This window comes from Bactrocera latifrons, unplaced genomic scaffold (genome assembly GCF_001853355.1).
Source record: "Bactrocera latifrons isolate USDA-ARS-PBARC rearing strain unplaced genomic scaffold, ASM185335v1 scaffold_123, whole genome shotgun sequence".
In the NCBI taxonomy this organism is placed as follows: domain Eukaryota; kingdom Metazoa; phylum Arthropoda; class Insecta; order Diptera; family Tephritidae; genus Bactrocera; species Bactrocera latifrons.
In genome coordinates, this window is record NW_017534664.1 from 410,190 (window position 1) to 417,590 (window position 7,401).

Here is a 7,401-nt window from a genome sequence, read left to right on the forward strand (position 1 = left end):
TTATCTAAAAGTATATATGTAAGTAGTAGTAAGTATACATATGTACATACATATGTATGTGCTAACATATTTTCAGCTAACGTGCAGTTTGGTGCCATTCGGCGTAAGTTTTGCACTTCTCATTGGAAAACACTAACTTAGAATCATATTTAAGAGCTTTGCAAAAATTTAGTCTAAGTGTGTACAAATACTATACATACATACATATGTATGTATTTATGTGTAAGTATATATGAGAAGTGCTTTAAAACGGACTTGACTTTTAATGTTTTTCAAATACATTGAAAAGCCCGTGCTAAGTCGGTTGCAACCGAACATTTTATACTTTTGCAACTCGGAAGGATCAATATATCCTTCTGTGTAAGACTTTATAATTTAAATTTCGCACGAAAACCCATTGGTCGAAATATGTTTTTCTATGTTGGTGTGACTGTCATTTGTGCCAAATGTCACATCAAAATCATCACTCGTGTTTAGTATATGCTTGTGTTCCTGAGGTGTACCGAGAGTGCCTTCAGCCATTTTTACTATAACTGAATTTATTCAACAAAGAAGTTCCATTAAGTTTTGTGTCAGGAATCAAATGTCGGGAATGAAAATTCAAAATGTTGGAAAAGTCATTCGTTGATAATTGCTTGTCGCGCGCAAGTGTTTTTGATGTGAACAAATTATTCAAAGAGGGCCGAGAACACGTTGGCGACGAATCACGTCCCGGTCGGCCATCAACATCAACAGATGATCAACATGCCAATAAAATAAGGAATTGGTGCTTGAAATTTTACGATTAAAAAATCTCAACGGCTTTGTTGGAATATCGGACTGTTCAGTGAGAGTCATTTTGATAAATCATTTGGACTATGCTTTCCAACTATCAGAATGTCTTGGAACGTATTGTCTCTGGCGATGAGGATTAGATCTATAATTACGACTGGAAAATTGAGCATTAATCGGCAAAATAGTGTGGCTAAAGTGAGTCGAAAAAACCACGTCAAAGCAGGTCAAAAATCAACGATTGGCAGTTTTCTTCTATTATCGAGTGCGGCACACTCTTTGATTTTTTTTCCCACCGGCAAACTATCAATAGGGTTATGTATCGTTTGCGTGAAGCTATTCGTAAGAAGAGACCGGAATTATGGACCAAAAACTCTTGGGTTTTGCTTCACGATAATGCAACGTCGCATACTGCTCTGATTCTTCTTGTACTTTTTACATGCAGTCATACTATTATTATGGAAGGTTTCCTTCCGAATCTACATATACAATATATCTCACATATTGAACTGTGGCATAAGCACATATTTATTTGATGCCTGTGTTCTTAAAAAGATCCGAATTCGACAGTTTTTTGGCCCTTAGTCGTCCTCAGTTGTCATTCTTACAAACAAATGATGCATTTGACATCTACATATAACACTTATATAACCTAAACTGTTGCGTTTTGGAAACAAAATTCCCACATAGACATCTTTAGTCCAAATCTTACTAAAAATTTAAAAGTAAAGTAAAAAGGAAATGCCTATTTCATCTGCTGCTAATTTAATCTTGATTCGACAGCCCGTCAACATTCTTTATTAGGAGTACTATCAAATTTTCAGCGGTTGCTGACTCACTGTGGTATTCCGAATAAGGTTTGCTATTCAGAGCTTTCTGGTTTTCTTACAAGTAAAAAATCTTGTAATACTCACAAATAAATTTTTTTCTTGCAATGAATTGATCATAAGCAATGTTTTTATCAACATTTTGAGGCCCTTTTTTATATAAAATTCTATGAACAAACTTCGACAAGTTACTTGTAAATTTTTTGGCATATGTCGGAAAAACGAAGAATTAGGGACATCATTCAAGAAACTTACTACTTTTTTCGGTTATTTCAATCCAGTTTTATATGCATAGTTTTTTTACAAAGTGAGTCAAATGTCTTGAACAACATATGCCGGCATATTTATTTATATATCCAAATATTTTGGATGACAGTCGATTGGACTTTGGTGTAAAGTAATGGAGCCATGTCTGATCCATTGTCACATATTAATGCGAAAAAGGCGGATTTGTTACGCGTGAACATCTCCAATCAATCATTAACTCGTAGTTGTTTTTTTATTTTTTTTTTAAATTTTTTTTTTGTTTTGCACCCACTTTGCATAGAGCTTTCTCATACCCAAATATTCGTAAATGATATGATGTTCACGTCCAGTTGGTATCTTTGGATTGTCTGATATCTCGAACAACTGCACTTTGTGGTCAGCCAAAATATTTTGTGAATTTTCAGCTGCTTTCGTCGGTAACAACCTCTTTAGAGCGTCCACTGCGTCCATTGTCTTCGGTGTTGATTTCACCACTTCTAAACTTAGTATTCAAATCTTTGATGGATGGTTTTTCTAGGACAGTGTTCGGAAACTACTCGTCAAGCCAAGCTATATTTTTTTTCATCAAAAAGCTATATTTTATCAGCACTCGAAATTAATATTCATCAATTTTTTTCACACTAACAAGAGTTGTTTAAATCTAAATGACATAAATCTCAAACTAATGATCCGACAGTTGTTTGAAGATTATGGCTAACCAAAAATTTTATGGATTTAATTCTAGTATGTGTCTATATGTCAGGCCAGGGACTTCTCAATTGACCTGTTACACGTGATTATTGTGTTTCCTAAAGCATTGTTTTCACGGGAAATTGATAAGCCAGTGACCTTGGCACTGGAAGCACACATACAGATGCAGACAAACACTTCGAATGAATTTGAATGAGTGAATAATTGCTTCGGCAAGCAATAAAGTAGGGTGCTCATATTGCAAATATACTTACATTGTATATGTGCCATCTTTTTACAGGGCGCTACATACATTTATTTCATTTATTGTAATTTCGATGATATGAAGCGCAATGCTCGCGTCAAGAGCGCCTATTAATAACTTGACGTTACAGTAAATAAAAATTTTGTTCTTTTTTTTTGTTTGTTTTATTTGTCATATCAACTTATTATGATTTGTATAAAATTCTGGAAAATTGCCTTAGTCAGAGTCTGCTTTCGTTCTGGGCGTTTAAGAAAACAAAGCGACAGACACACACCCGCATATGTATAACGTTATACCTATTTACGTACATTCGTAAGTCGCAAGTGAGAGTATTTACATACTGACTAATTTGATATACATACTTCAGATTATACATTTCATATAATATATATAATATATATACAAATATTGAAGTTTACACATCTGCATTCGAAATTGTTGGCTTGAAAGTGAGAGCAAATTGATTAAGACATACATATGTATGTATATATATGTATTTAAGTAGATATACCTACACACATATATGCATATTTTGTATTAAATACCACATACATCCATAATTTATTTCAAACAATGACTAAGCGTATACTTTAATCCCTATGAGTACTCACTACTCCCTTTGTTTCAGGCAGATTTTAAATATAAATAAACTTTTTTTTTTTATTTATAAGCACTTTTAAAAAATGATAAGTATTTTGACTATTCAGCAGTAATAAATTGAGATGTTTACTCATATAAAACCCCTCGAGTTTATTCTAGTCTTATCGTCATTCGAAAGCGCGTTTAAAACCTAGCAGGTATTTCACTTATTACGAAGTTAGCTGTTGTCGAAATCTTAAATGTAATGAGTTGAAGTTGAAGACTTTTAATTCCTAAAGCTGGAGGATTATTATTATTATAGTAATTATTATTATATTTGTATTAATTATTATTATTATTGTATTAACTTTTTCGAAAATTTCAAAATGTTCATCAGTGGATTAGGTTTATTGTTTAACTTTTTCTTCTTTACACCGCAAGCGTCATTACATAATTTTAGGGACATGTCCACGGAGAGAGAGTAGAATTTTCATCCATGTATAATGAATGTTTGGGACTTGTGCTCATATAAATAAGACACGCCACTCATAGAACTAAAGTTTATTCAAAGCACTTTTTTTCGTACATAAATGAATTACATTTTACAAAAAAATTTAAGAAATTTAAATTCAGTTCAAAACAGAGTACATATTTATACTCTTGCAACATGTTGCTACAGAGTCTAATAGGTTTGTTCACCTAACAGTTGCATGTATCACCTAAAACTAATCGAATTAGATAAAGGGTTATATACTACCGTGAGCTAAAAATATTAAGGCTCATTTGCTCATAATTTGAAAGTTCTTAATTTATTCTTTAAAACCTACTCTTAAGAATAGTAAAAAAAAAAAAATTATATTCCTTGTTGACAGTTTGGTCTTAAGGAGTTCGGAGTGCACCAAACCTCGATAATCGAAAACTATCCACATGCCATAACCTTGATTTTTGAACTACTTTGACGTGGTTCTTCCGTCCTTGGCTACCTTTGCCACGACATTTGGCCGCTTGGTCGTCTGTTTCCGGGTCATAAGCAAGATCCAAGACACATCGTCAGTAATAATTATGTTTCATGACATCCTGGTAGTCGGTAAGCGTTGTTTTACAGACCTTAACGCGACGCAGTTTTTCGAAAAAAATGAGTGGTTTTGGAACTAATCGTGCTTTTACTTTTCTTAAGATCAAATGATCTTTCAAAATGGTTTTCACTGATCCTTCCGGTATTCCAACGATGTCAGTAAGACCTCTGACTGTTAATCATCGCTTCTCAAGCAAAAGCTCCTTTATTTTGTTAACGGTTGATTATCAGTTGATGTGGATGACTGTTTTGGGCTTGGATCGTCGTCAACATGTTCTCGAGCCTCTTTCAATAATTTGTACCAATCAAATACGCAAATAATAAATATCAAACCAGCAAATAATTATCACCGAAGGCCTTTTTTAACATTTGGAACTTTTCGGCAACAGAAATTTTATTATGCACATAAAATTTTAGGGAACTTTTTTGTTGAATATTTTCGCTTATTATAAAAATCGCCGATTGCACTTTATGTACTTAAAAAAGGCTAGTGGATATTAATCATTAATAATTATTTTGATGTGACTTAGGGCACAGATGTCATATGAACCGAGAAAAAAAAATATTTAAACGAAATTTACGTTAAAAAGTCTTACTATTTGTTGCCGACAGTAGTAAATCCAATAAAATAAAAAGAAAAAATTGAAAAATCAATAAAATAAAAAAAATTTTCAATTACTGATATTTTCCGCACATATGTATGTATTTCGTATATATGTATATGCGAGCATGTTCAGCTTTAGAGATGTCGATATCTAAGGTTTTGTGTAAACGAAAACGAATGATCGGCCGAATTGTGCGCTAAGTGCCGAATAAAAGTACTAAATGCTTCAGAAAAGACGGAGAATCTGCCATTAACAACTAAGAGCTGATAGTTGGAGATAATTTCTTAGAGGTGTCTAAGAACCTAAACAAATATTATACACTTTTCCCATGAATTCAAGGAATTTCTTAAGAAGTCATAATATTTAAAATCCTTAGATTGTGTAGTTCAATACCAAAAACATTAATTAGAGACAAACTTGCTACTGAAATGCTGCCATTTTTGTTTACATATCTCCCTGTTGCTTATCTTCAATAAAAACATATGTACAAAACMAAATTTTTGGAAGTTTTATTTTGCGCATTTTGTGCGTTATCAATTTTACCATGGGAACCCCCCCAAATAGAGTCTTCTTGCCGATTTCATAATAATTAAAGATTTATAAATTTTGCAATTTTAAATTAAATTGTTTTACAAGTAAATATTTATCTAATGTAAGTATAAAATATATATTTATTGTTAGATAAAAAAATCATCACTAACCTATTGTTACAGCCCTAATGTATATATTAATAAATCCATACCCATTACCAATACAGCAAATATAACAACAAATCAACGAACTTATGGTGTTTACTGATAAAATGCAATAACTGGGTTTCGCTTTGCAAAATGTGTTTTGTTATTGCTGGCAAATATGCTAAACAAAAACAAAATGTTAACACAATGCTATGCAGCTGTACACAGGGTGTGCAAGAAAGTGTACTTTAGTCGAGACCAAAACCAAAATATTCATTGTGAATACACTGTTCATCAGCGACTTTGTTGTTGCACCACATTTTGCAGTGACGTCACGTACTTTGTTATAATTCTGCAAAACAAACCCCTGCTGGACGTCGCTGTTGGCCTGGTAAAATGCAAGTTTACTGACTTTTGAAATAAAAGATTTCGCCGAAGCCGGCCAGGTGAGTGATGTTGCTCGTGTGTGTGTGGGTGTGTGTAAGAGAAGCTGTGTTGTGCTATCATTGACGCAGGGGACGACAAATGGGGTAATTTATAAAACAACATTATAGTATAATAAAATTATAATAATCAAATTTTTGAATTTATAGTGGATAAATAAATCTATAAATTTCTTAATAAATAAAACATGTGTATTTTCTTATAAAAATGTGCAGTGTGTTAACCAGCGTAAGTATACATATATCATAATGTGTGTGTGTTCATATATGAATGCATGCATGTACCAATGGACATGTGAACTCAGTGTGTTCCTACCAACAATATATTATTTCGTGGCACAGGGTACACAATAAGAAACAATTTAGCATGGACACAACCCTATTGCTACGGCTATTGTGAATGCATGACAGCTAACGCCTAAATTCATGCTACACTTGTGAGAAATGTACTGATAAAATTTGTGCGCGAGACCTACTGCACGATTTTGGTTGCCTGGTAAAATGCAAGTTTACTGATTTAGAATTTCAACAATTTGCGCGAACCCGATTTACATGGCGGACACTAGGGGGTATGACGTGCAGGCATGCGAAAGGAAATGCGGGTGAATTTTGGAACTTTTGTATGAAATTCAAGTAAAACCGAAATGAAAATTAATAAAATGGTATAAAAACTAAAAATAATAAAATAAAATAATAATTAAAAATTATTTTTATTTACTTATTTTATAAAATATAAAACACGAATATTATACGAGTAAATTTTCGTACGAAATGAAGGGAGGAAGTAAAAATAAATAAAATAGCAAAAAAAAAAAAACATAAAAAATAAATTTTACGTACAAAATTATTTTTTACAGCGTTTTTAAAAATTACTTTTTATGGTTAACACTAAAGTAATATTTTCATTGCACGACGTGAATGGGAAATTGAAATTGAGGAAGAATTTTTGCATGAATTACAGAAAAGAAGATGTCAAAATGAATATAGTTATATTTAGAAATTATTTTTGTTAATTTTTTTTTATTAAAAATTATTTTTATTAACATTTTTTTTATTAAATCATTTCGCGTTTGAAATACGAGTAAATTTTCGAATTTTTGTACGAAATGCGAGTAGATGGCAATGAAAGCAAAAACAAATTGTAAGATAGATGTGTATAAGAGACAGGTCTGTAGCAACTGTTAAGATCAGGTCTGTTTTTATTTTCGTTTGTTAACAGCTTA